Genomic DNA, 11739 nt, shown 5'->3' with positions numbered 1-11739 from the left:
TCTTTTACATCCACCTGAGAGAGCAGACGGGGCCTCGGTTTAACGTTTCATCTGAAAGAAGGCACCTCCGACAGTGCAGCACTCCCTCAGTACTGCACTGGGAATGTCAGCCTAGATTTTTCTGTCCAATTCGCTGGATTGGGACCTGAACCCACAACTGTCTGACTCAGAGGTGACAGTGCTACAATAACGCCTTTCATGAAGTGAAATGCCACAAGGCAAGCTAGTTGTGGATTCAAGCCACAATCTAGGCTTACACTCCCAGTGCAGTACTGAGTGAGCGCTGCACTGTCAGAGGTGCCATCTTTCGAATGAGACATTAAACTGAGGCTCTGTCTTGTCTACACTGTCCTAGCAAACACTGCCAGGGCAGGCACAGCACGGGTTAGATACAGAGTAAAGCTCCCTCTACACTGTCCCCATCAAACACTCCCAGGGCAGGTACAGCACAGGTTAGATACAGAGTAAAGCTCCCTCTACACTGTCCCATCAAACACTCCCAGGGCAGGTACAGCACGGGTTAGGTACAGAGTAAAGCTCCCTCTACACTGTCCCATCAAACACTCCCAGGGCAGGTGCAGCACGGGTTAGATACAGAGTAAAGCTCCCTCTGCACTGTCCCATCAAACACTCCCAGGGCAGGTACAGCACGGGTTATGTCAGGGCGAGGCTAGTTCTGGACCCAAGTGCAGACAGACGAGGCGAGAAGCAGGTATGCAGTCTTAAATAAAAGTACTTTACTAGAATCACACAGATAAACAGTTACAAACATAGGAGCTCAAGACAAGCTACCACTAGGCAAACGGCTTGTCAAGACTGAGCACAGAGGGAAGAAACCACAGAACTTAAATACAAGCAAAAACAGGTGAAACCAATAAACCTGATAAAAGGCAGTTAAGTAATAAACACAGGAGAAACTAGTAACAATTAGCAAAGGGAAAAAAACAAGTGAAGGTGCCATCTAGGGGTTACTGAGGGAACTAACCGGCACCCTCACAGGACCCCCTCCCCTAGGAACGGCTCCTGACGTTCCTCCTGGACGATCAGGGTGGCGATGGCGAAAATCCCTGATGAGTTCAGGATCCAAAATGTCCCGGGCCGGAACCCAGGAACGCTCTTCAGGACCATAACCCTCCCAGTCGACCAGGTATTGAATGCTCCTCCTAACCCGGCGACTATCAAGGAGGCAACGGACAGTGTAGGCTTGCTGACCATCAATCATGCGGGGCGGTGGGGGGAGGCCTGGAAGCAGGAACCAAGGGACTGGTAAGTACCGGCTTGAGGTGAGAGACGTGGAATGTGGGATGTATCTTCATCGACCGAGGAAGGAGGAGCCGGTAGGCCACAGGGTTTACTTTTTCCAAAATCCTAAAAGGTCCGATGAACCAGGGAGCCAACTTGCGGGACTCTACATGGAGTGGAAGATTCCGGGTAGACAGCCAGACCTTCTGTCCGGTCCGGAACTGAGGAGCTGAGCGGCGGTGCCGGTCAGCCTGCACTTTCTGCCGAGAAGAAGCGAGCTGCAAGGCGGCTCGGACCCTACTCCAGGTACGGCGGCAGCGTTGGACGAACCCCTGGACAGCCGGGACTCCTACCTCCCTTTCCTGTTCAGGGAAGAGTGGCGGTTGGAAGCCATATTGACATTCGAAAGGTGAGAGGCCAGTGGAGGAGCTCTGAAGGGTATTGTGCGCGTACTCTGCCCAGACCAGATACTTGCTCCAGGTGGAAGGATTGGAGGACACAAAGCTTCTTAGCACCCTTTCCAGATCTTGGTTGGTTCTCTCAGTCTGGCCGTTAGACTGTGGGCGGAACCCAGAGGAGAGACTGACGGAAACGCCCAGGAGGGAACAAAAAGCCTTCCAGAACCTGGATGAGAACAGGGGACCACGGTCAGAGACGACATCCAGGGGCAAGCCATGGAGGTGGAAGACATGCTGGACAACCAGCTGGGCAGTCTCTCTGGCAGAGAGAAGCTTGACAAGAGGGACGAAGTGAGCAGCCTTGGAAAAGCGATCGACCACAACTAGGATGGTAGTGAATCCCTCAGATGGAGGTAGCCCGGTGATGAAATCCAGGGTGATATGAGACCAGGGACAGCTGGGGGATGGGCAAGGGATGCAGGAGGCCAAGCGGAGGTTGTTGGGATGTCTTGTTCTGGGCACAGATGGGACAAGCAGAGACAAAGGCCCGGGTGTCGGCTTCAATAGAGGGCCACCAGAACCTCCTCTTAAGGAACTCGAGAGTCTGACGGATCCCAGGATGACCAGTCAATCGAGAAGAGTGCCCCCATTGAAGGACCTGGGCGCGCACCTGACTGGGAACATAAAGGCTATGAGGAGGGCCTCCTCCAGGGTCAGCCTCCTGACGTTGGGCCCCTCGCACCACAGTCTCAATCTCCCATGCGACGGGAGCAACGATGCAGGAACTGGGGATGATAGGTTCCGGGGTCCGGTCCTTTTCCGAGGGGTCAAACTGGCGAGAAAGGGCATCCGGTTTGAGGTTCTTAGACCCTGGGCGGTAAGACAGGAGAAAGTTGAACCGGTTAAAGAAGAGAGCCCACCTGGCCTGCCGAGGGTTGAGGCGCTTGGCGTCCTGGATATATGTCAGATTTTTATGGTCGGTCCAGACGACAAAAGGATGCTCTGCTCCCTCCAACCAGTGTCTCCACTCCTCCAAGGCCAACTTAACTGCCAAGAGCTCTCTGTTGCCGACATCGTAGTTACTCTCTGCTGGCTTCAGGCGACGGGAAAAGAAGGCACAGGGATGTAGCTTTTGGTCCTTAGGGGAGCGCTGGGACAGGACAACCCCACTCCAATATCCGAGGCATCCACCTCTACGATAAAGGGCAGGGTGGGGTCCAGGTATACCAGAATGGGAGCAGAGGTGAAGCGTTGTTTGAGCTCCTGGAAGACCCGTTCCGCTTCAGGAGACCAACTGAACCGTAAAGACGAGCCCTTGGTCAATTCGGAGAGGGAGGCGGCAAGGGAGCTGAAGTTGCGGATGAAGCATCTGTAAAAGTTGGCGAATCCCAGGAACCGCTGAACCTGCTTAACCGACGTGGGATGCGGCCAGTTCAAGACGGCTTGAACCTTGCTAGGATCCATCTGGACGCTTCCACAGGAGATGACGTAGCCCAGGAAGGTGACCTTAGAGACGTGGAATTCACATTTCTCGGATTTGACAAAGAGGCGGTTCTCCAAGAGCCTCACCAGCACCCGTCTGATGTGTTGGACATGTTGCTGGGGGGACTTTGAGAAGATGAGAATGTCATCCAAACAAACAAACACGAACTGGTTCAGCAGGTCCCGGAGCACGTCATTGACCAGAGCTTGGAAGACAGCAGGAGCGTTAGTGAGAGCAAAGGGCATGACGAGGTATTCCCAGTGACCGCTAGGGATGATAAAGGCAGTCTGCCATTCATCTCCCTCCCTAATGCGGACCAGGTTGTACGCGTTGCGGAGGTCAAGTTTGGAGAAGATGGTAGCCAACTGCAGCTGCTCAAACGCTGAAGACATCAAAGGGAGAGGATAGCGGTTCTTAATGGTAATTTTGTTAAGCCCCCGATAGTCTATGCAAGGCCTGAGACCACCATCCTTCTTCTATACAAAAAAGAAGCCAGCACCCGCTGGGGAGGTGGAAGGGCGAATGAAACCTGTAGCGAGGGCTTCCTTGATGTATTCTTCCATGGAAACATTCTCAGGGCCAGAGAGAGAGTAGAGCCGACCCCGAGGGGGGCGAGTGCCAGGCAGGAGATCAATGGCACAGTCGTAGGACCGGTGTGGGGGGAGTGTAGTGGACCGGCTCTTACTAAACACAGCATGGAGGTCCGAATATTCAGGGGGCACATGAGCAAGGTCCAGCTGATCAGCTGACTCGGGAGAGGAAGGACGGGGCAGACCAGGGAAGACCTTAAGACAGTTGGCTAGACATGAAGGACCCCACTCCAGCACAGTCCCGGTAGTCCAGTCAATGTGAGGGTTCTGAAGAGAGAGCCACGGATGTCCAAGAACGAGAGGGAGCTCAGGTGAATCGATAAGGTGAAACTGCAGCAACTCTTGATGTCTCTCCCCTACTTGGACATGTAATACTCCGGTGATATGATGAATACGCCCAGAACCAAGGGGCCTGCAGTCAAGGGCGGTGACTTGTAAAGGCTTGTCAAGGCGGGAGAAAGGAATTTTCAGGCTGCGCACAAGGGTGGCATCGATAAAACAGCCAGCGGCCCCGGAGTCAACAAACGCCTGGAGGTTGTACTGTTGTCCCTCCCAAGAGAGACGAGCGGGAAGCAGGGTTTGGAAGACAGAAGAGGTAGGAGAAGGGATTTGATCTGTCAGTATTTTCCCAATCCTCCTGGCTTTTTCCTGAAGCTCAGGGCATGTGGCTCTGAGATGGCCAGACAGGCCACAGTAAAGACAATGCCCCTCTCTCAATCTCCTCTGTCTCTCAAACTGGGAGAGCCGAGTTCTGCCAAGTTGCATAGGTTCCTCTTCGGTGCTAACAGGTGGACTCGGGGGTACTTGGAAACTCTTGGTCAGATTCGAAACACTGGAAGATCTCACCTCTGTGGAAGTAGTGAATCTCCTCTCTCTACCATGCTCCCGGAGGTGGTTATCCACTCTGATGGCAAGGGAGATGAGCGTGTCAAGGTCCTCCGGAACCTCTCTGGATACCAGTTCATCTTTGATAGATTCGGAAAGGCCATGAAGAAACGTGGAGAGAAGGGCCTCGGTGTTCCAGCGGCTTTCCGCAGCGAGTGTGCGGAACTCAATGGCGAAGTCGGCTACGCTGCAGTTGCCCTGGCGGAGATTCAAAAGTCTCTTAGCTGCCTCCCGTCCACTCACAGGATGGTCAAAGGCTTTGCTCATCTCTTCGGCGAAAAGGAGAATGTCCGAGCAGACGAAAGATTGCTGCTCCCAGATAGCGGTAGCCCAGGCGAGAGCTTTTCCCGAGAGTAGTGATATGATGAACGCTACCTTAGAGCGGGGTGATAGGAACATGGAGGGTTGGAGTTCAAAAACTAGGAAGCACTGGGTCAAGAAGCCGCGACACTTGCCTGGATGACCATCATAGCGCTCTGGCGCGGGTAGCCGAGGCTCTCGGTGAGTCTGGAGGTCGGCGATCGGTGGGGTAGTACCCAAAGGAACTAACTGAGGAGGAACATCCTGAGCAGAAGCCACAGCGGCTGGGTGTTGAATGGTCTGAGTCCACGTATTTACCTTGTCCGGAATGCTTTGGAGAAGTTGCTCAAGGCGGCCGAGGAAAGCACCTTGATGGGAGAGAATAGCACGAAATTCCTCCATCACTGCTGGGTCCATACTGGCTCAGTCTTGCTGTCAGGGCGAGGCTGGTTCTGGACCCAATTGCAGACAGACGAGGCGAGAAGCAGGTATGCAGTCTTAAATAAAAGTACTTTACTAGAATCACACAGGTAAACAGTTACAAACATAGGAGCTCAAGACAAGCTACCACTAGGCAAACGGCTTGTCAAGACTGAGCACAGAGGGAAGAAACCACAGAACTTAAATACAAGCAAAAACAGGTGAAACCAATAAACCTGATAAAAGGCAGTTAAGTAATAAACACAGGAGAAACTAGTAATAATTAGCAAAGGGAAAAAAACAAGTGAAGGTGCCATCTAGGGGTTACTGAGGGAACTAACCGGGTTAGGTACAGAGTAAAGCTCCCTCTACACTGTCCCATCAAACACTCCCAGGGCAGGTACAGCACGGGTTAGATACAGAGTAAAGCTCCCTCTACACTGTCCCATCAAACACTCCCAGGGCAGGTACAGCACGGGTTAGATGCAGAGTAAAGCTCCCTCTACACTGTCCCATCAAACACTCCCAGGGCAGGTATGGCACGGGTTAGGTACAGAGTAAAGCTCCCTCTACACTGTCCCATCAAACACTCCCAGGGCAGGTACAGCACGGGTTAGGTACAGGGTAAAGCTCCCTCTATTGTCCCCCAATAATATGCCTCAGTCTCAGCATCAGATGAGCGTCCCTTATTGCACCAGTACAACATTTTCCATTGCCAACCTGTGTCCCCTCTGAGAGAAACTGCCCATTTAATGACTGACTCAGGATGATTTTGTGTGACGGGGCCCACCCACGAGGGAGTGGGTTGGAACTGTCCCGAACCCATCTCACACAGGACCCCGACAGCCAGCTAACCCACACCGACCCATTGAAACAATGAACGATTTTCACACAAGAGGGAGGTCTGACTGTTCCAACTCTTTAGACTTCAGCAGCAGACCCTACCTGATCCCATCTGGCCGTGTCAACTCTCGCCTCGGAGTCAGAAGGTCGTGGGTTCAAGTCCCACTCCAGAGACTTGAGCACAAAAACCTAGACTGATACTCCAGTGCAGTGCTGAGGGAGTGCTGCACTGTCGGAGGTGCCGTCTTTCAGATGAGACGTTAAACTGAGGCCCCGTCTGCCCTCTCAGGATCCCGTGGTACTATTTCGAGTTAGAGCAAGTGTCCTGGCCAATATCTATCCCTCAAACCACATTACTAAAACAGATTATCTGGTCATTAGCACATTGCTGTTTGTGGGAGCTTGCTGTGTGCATATTTGGCTGCTGCGTTTCCCACATTACTGGGACTGAGATGAGGAGGAATTTCTACACCCAGAGAGTGGTGAACCTGTGGAATTCTCTACCACAGAAGGCAGTTGAGGCCAATTCATTAAATATATTCAAGAAGGAGTTGGATATATTTCTTAAGGCTAACGGGATCAAGGGATATGGGGAGAAAGCAGGGACAGGGTACTGAATTTGGATGATTAGCCATGATCTCATTGAATGGCGGAGCAGGCTCGAGGGGCCGAATGGCCTACTCCTGCTCCTATCTTCTATGTTTCTATTACAACAGTGACTACACTTCAAAAAGTGCTTCATTGGCTGTAAAGCGCTTTGGGACGTCCTGAGGCGCTATAGAAATGCAAGTTCTTCCTTTTCTAAACACCACCTGAGACATCTCCAAGTCAGTCACCACCATCTAAATCCCCACCAAGAGGGCGGTTTATTTACATCAGGAATGTGTGGCTTGCAAGCCGCTAATCCCTGACGATGGCGTCTGTCCCAGTCTACCCAATACTGGTGCAGAAACAGGTGAGCCATAACCTCCAGGCCCCGCTCTGAGGGAGAGAGTGGCAGGCTGGTCTTGTTGCGAGGGGGTGATCAACACGACACCTGTCCTGACCCTTTCGAGAGTTTAGCCGTGTACATGACTACTTGTTTACAAAGGGCCACCTGCAGGTAACCCGAGAGCTCAGCCCCTTTTCCCCAGCACAGCCTGCGGAGCATGTTTCGACCCGGTGCGACGAGGGAGTTGACCAAGCCAGCTGCCCCCGAGGCACCTGGCCCCGCACCAGGAAAGTGACAAATGGGCCTGTGCTCCATTAAGGAGCTCAGTTTCTGCAGAAATCACAAAGGACACGTCTGCAGGCGACTGCACAGACAAACACATTCCTCATTCCGTGCATGATTCCCATCGGAGCGAGGAATTCCACGCCGCTGTTGCTTACCATTGATTCTACACTTACTCCAACCCCCCCACCAACTCTCCAATGTGTTCACCCCGTGCTAAGGTTCTCAGCCAGGTGAGGCCGTTCTGCCACTGGGAGCCTTGACGATGAGCGTTGGTAAACTCTCTGATGGTGCAGGGGCAACAAGAACAACAACTTGCGTGTGTATATATAACATAGTTAAAAAACAAGCTAAGGTGCTTCACAGGAGCGTTTTCAGACATAAATTGTCACAGAGCCACATCAGGAGATATTAGCACCAGAAACTTGGTCGGAGCTGAGTTTTAAGGAGCGTCTTGAAGGAGGAGAGAGAAAGGTAGAGAGACTGAGAGGTTTAGGGAGGGAATTCCAGAGCTTAGGGCCTCATCAAATTCTTCCATGGCCTCGCCCCTTCCCTATCTCTGCAACCCTCCGAGATCTCTGCGTTCCTCCAATCCTGGTTGATTTTCTTCGCTCCACCATTGCCGCTCGTGCCTTTAGATGTCCAGGCCCTAAGCCCTGGAATTCCCTCCCTAAACCTCTGCGTCTCTCGACCTCTCTCTCCTCCTTTGAAGATGCTCCTTGAAGCCTCCCTCTTTGGCCAGGCTCTGCGGCCTGGTGTCCTGGGGGCCAATATTTATCCCTCAGCCGGCACCATGAAAAACAGGCTATCTGGTCATTACCATACTGCTGTTTGTGGGAGCTTGCTGTGCGCGAATTGGCTGCCGCGTTTCCCACATTACAACAGCGACTCCACACTTCAGTGGCTGAGGTCAGAAAAGGCGCTGGTCTTTTAGTGTGTTATTTGGCTGTAGAGAACATCAAAACCAACCCTCCCTTCACGTGTACCTTCCAGCAGGAGAAACGGGAGCGCGGTCGGGGCAAGGTGGGGGCAGGACCCCTGGCAGAGTTCCTCCCTGCCTAGCCCATGCGCTCTGAGGCCAACTGACAGTGTTACTACCTCTGCCCCAGCCAACTCAGCACACAGACTGGAGCACAGGCCGTCCTAACCTGTGCGTTTCCCAGCCCAGCCACGGGCCAGCTCTCCTGCCCTTTGAAATCCCTGGCGTGTCTTGTTTAGCTTCTTCTTCTTCTTAGGCAGTCCCTCGGAACCGAGGATGACTTGCTTCCACATTAAAAATGAGTTTGTAGGTGACTGATGAGTCCAATGCTGGACCTACAGTCTCTGTCACAGGTGGGGCAGACAGTGGCTGAAGGGGTGGGTGTGGGGTGCTTGAGTTGACGTGCGCTCCTTCCGCTGTTTGCGCTTGGCTTCCCGCTTGCTCCCGGCGAAGAGACTCAAGGTGTTCGGCGCCTTCCCGGATGCTTCTCCTCCACTTTGTGCGGTCTTGGGCCAGGGATTCCCAGGTGTCGGTGGGGATGTTGTACTTTTTTAGCTCCAAAGTGCATTCCATCCCCTGCCGTCTGACGCCAAGTGGCGGGGTGGTTTCTGTCTGAAGGTGACGGGTTCCCCTGACACACTGTCATGGTTCATCCGTTTACAAAACACCACTCCAGGTACTTGAACTACGGGATGGGACTTTCAAGCACCCAGAACAAAGGATTGGCGGGGGGGGTGGGGGGGTGGTGGTGGAGGCGGGGGCGAGAGTTCAGTGTTTCATCCACAAACAACACAACAAGCTTTGCAAAGGAGCTTTGCAAACATTCTCCCACTCATCTCGAGAGGCTCGGGTTTCTCGTTGGGTACTGGGCGTCTCCGATCCTCCTGTACTCAGGCTCTCTATTGCTTCGAGGCAATCGTGCAGTAACCTCGATTGGACCTGTCTGTGGGATTGCATCATTTCTGAAGGAAAGCGAATTATAGCGTCAAGTAACAACTTGCACACAAAAAAAAACTTGCATTTACATCGCGCCTTTCACGACCTCAGGACGTCCCAAAGCGCTTTACAGCCAATGAAGCACTTTTTGAAGTGTAGTCACTGTTGTAATGTGGGAAACGCGGCAGCCAATTTGCGCACAGCAAGCTCCCACAAACAGCAATGTGATAATGACCGGATCATCTGTTTTATGAAGCTCAAGGAACAGCACATCTTCCAGACTCAACATTGAGTTCAACAATTTCAGATCATAATCTCTGGCCCATTTTTTTTGAATGGTTGCGGTTGCTGATGAATCTGCCATTCCCATTTACACCTCCTCTAGACCCATCTTTTGTTTCTTTACTTGGCCCATTACCATTCGCCTCGCACCACCATCCCTTTTGTCATTTAATCTCTCCTGCCTTCCAGCCTATCACAGACCTTCCCTTTTGTTCTTTCCTCCCTGCCCTTGCTTAAAATCTGTTACATCTCCAGCCTTTTCCAGTCCTGACGAAAGGTCATCGACCTGAAACATCTCATCCACGGATGCTGCCTGACCTGTTGAGTATTTCCAGCATTTTCTGTTTTTATTTTATATCTGTGTTAGTGGTGTTGTTGGAGGGATATTGTCCATAATATGCATATCGCGTCTGCGATGCAATGATACCTCATGGGGGAATCTAGAACTCGGGGGCATAGTTTTCAGAATAAAAGGTCGCCCATTTAAACCTGAGGAGGAATTTCTCCTCTCGGAGGGTCGTAAATCTGTGGAATTCTCTGCCCCAGAGAGCTGTGGAGGCTGGGTCATTGAATATATTTAAGGTGGAGATAGACAGATTTTTGAATAATAAGGGAGTGAAGGGTCATGGGGAGTGGGCAGGGAAATGGAGCTGAGCCCAAGATCAGATCAGCCATGATCTCATTAAATGGCGGAGCAGGCTCGAGGGGCCGAATGGCCGACTCCTGCTCCTATTTCTTATGTTCGTATGTCACAAGGTGCTTCATTAGGGGCAGGAGGGACTGGACACTGAGCAAGAGTTTGGGAGAACATTAGGGGGGGTCTCATAACCCTTACTGTTGTGCATGAGAGCTGTCTCTACACTTACTGGAAACATAGAAGATAGGAGCAGGAGTAGACCATTCGGCCCCTCGAGCCTGCTCCGCCATTCAATGAGATCATGGCTGATCATCCAAATTCAGTACCCGGTCCCTGCTTTCTCCCCATATCCCTTGATCCCTTTAGCCTTAAGAAATGTATCTAACTCCTTCTTGAATATATTTAATGAATTGGCCTCAACGGCCTTGTGTGGTAGAAAATTCCACAGGTTCACCACTCTCTGGGTGAAGAAATTCCTCTTCATTTCAGTCCTAAATGGCTTACCCCTTATCCTTAGACTGTGACCCCTGTTTCTGGACTCCCCCGCCATCGGGAACATCCTTCCTGCATCTAGGCTGTCTAGTCCTGTTCGAATTTTATAACAGTCTCCCATTCTAAAGTGATGAATGGACCCACTTCAGTGTACATCGGAACAGGAGTGGACCATTCAGCCCCTCGAGTCTGTTCCGTTATTAGATCGTGGCTGATCTATACCTCAACTTTTTTTTATTCATTTACCGGATGTGGGCTTCACCGGCAAGGCCAGCATTTATTGCCCATCCCTACTTCGCCAACTGAGTGGCTCGCTAGGCCATTTCAGAAGGCAGATAAGAGTCAGGATAAGGGGTAAGCCATTTAGGACAGAAATTAGGAGGAATTTCTTCACCCAGAGAGTGGTGAACCTGTGGAATTCTCTACCACAGAAGGCAGTAGGGGCCAATTCATTATTGAGGTGCCGAATGGCCTACTCCTGCTCCTATCTTCTATGTTTCAACCACATTGCTGTGGGTCTGGAGTCACATATCGGCCAGACCGGGTAAGGACGGCAGATTTCCTTCCTTAAAGGACATTAGTAAACCAGACGGGTTTTTACGACAATCCGGTAGTTTCCTAGTTCCATTACTGATATTAGCTTTTTATTCCAGATTTTTTTGTTGAATTTAAATTCCCCAGCTGCCGTGGTGGGTTTATGAACTCGTGTCCCCAGATCATTAGCTCAGGCCTCTGGGTTACAAGATCAGTAACATAACCACTATGCTACCATACTCCATTTACCAGAGTCAGCCGTGGCTCAGTGGGCAGCAGCCTTGCCTGCTGAGTCATTTGAAGGTTGTGGGTTCAAGTCCCACGCTAGAGAGACTTGAGCACAAAAATCTAGGCTGATGCTCCAGTGTGGTACTGAGGGAGTGCTGCACTGTTGGAGGTGCTGTCTTTCGGATGAGTTGTTAAACCGAGGCCCTGTCTGCTCTCTCAGGTGGACATGAAAGATTCCACAGGCACTAAGAAGAGCAGGGGAATTCTCCCTGGTGTC

This window comes from Somniosus microcephalus, chromosome 34 (genome assembly GCF_052327205.1).
Source record: "Somniosus microcephalus isolate GS21.2 chromosome 34, FLI_Smic_1.0, whole genome shotgun sequence".
NCBI lineage: Eukaryota > Metazoa > Chordata > Chondrichthyes > Squaliformes > Somniosidae > Somniosus > Somniosus microcephalus.
This window is presented reverse-complemented; position numbering follows the sequence as displayed.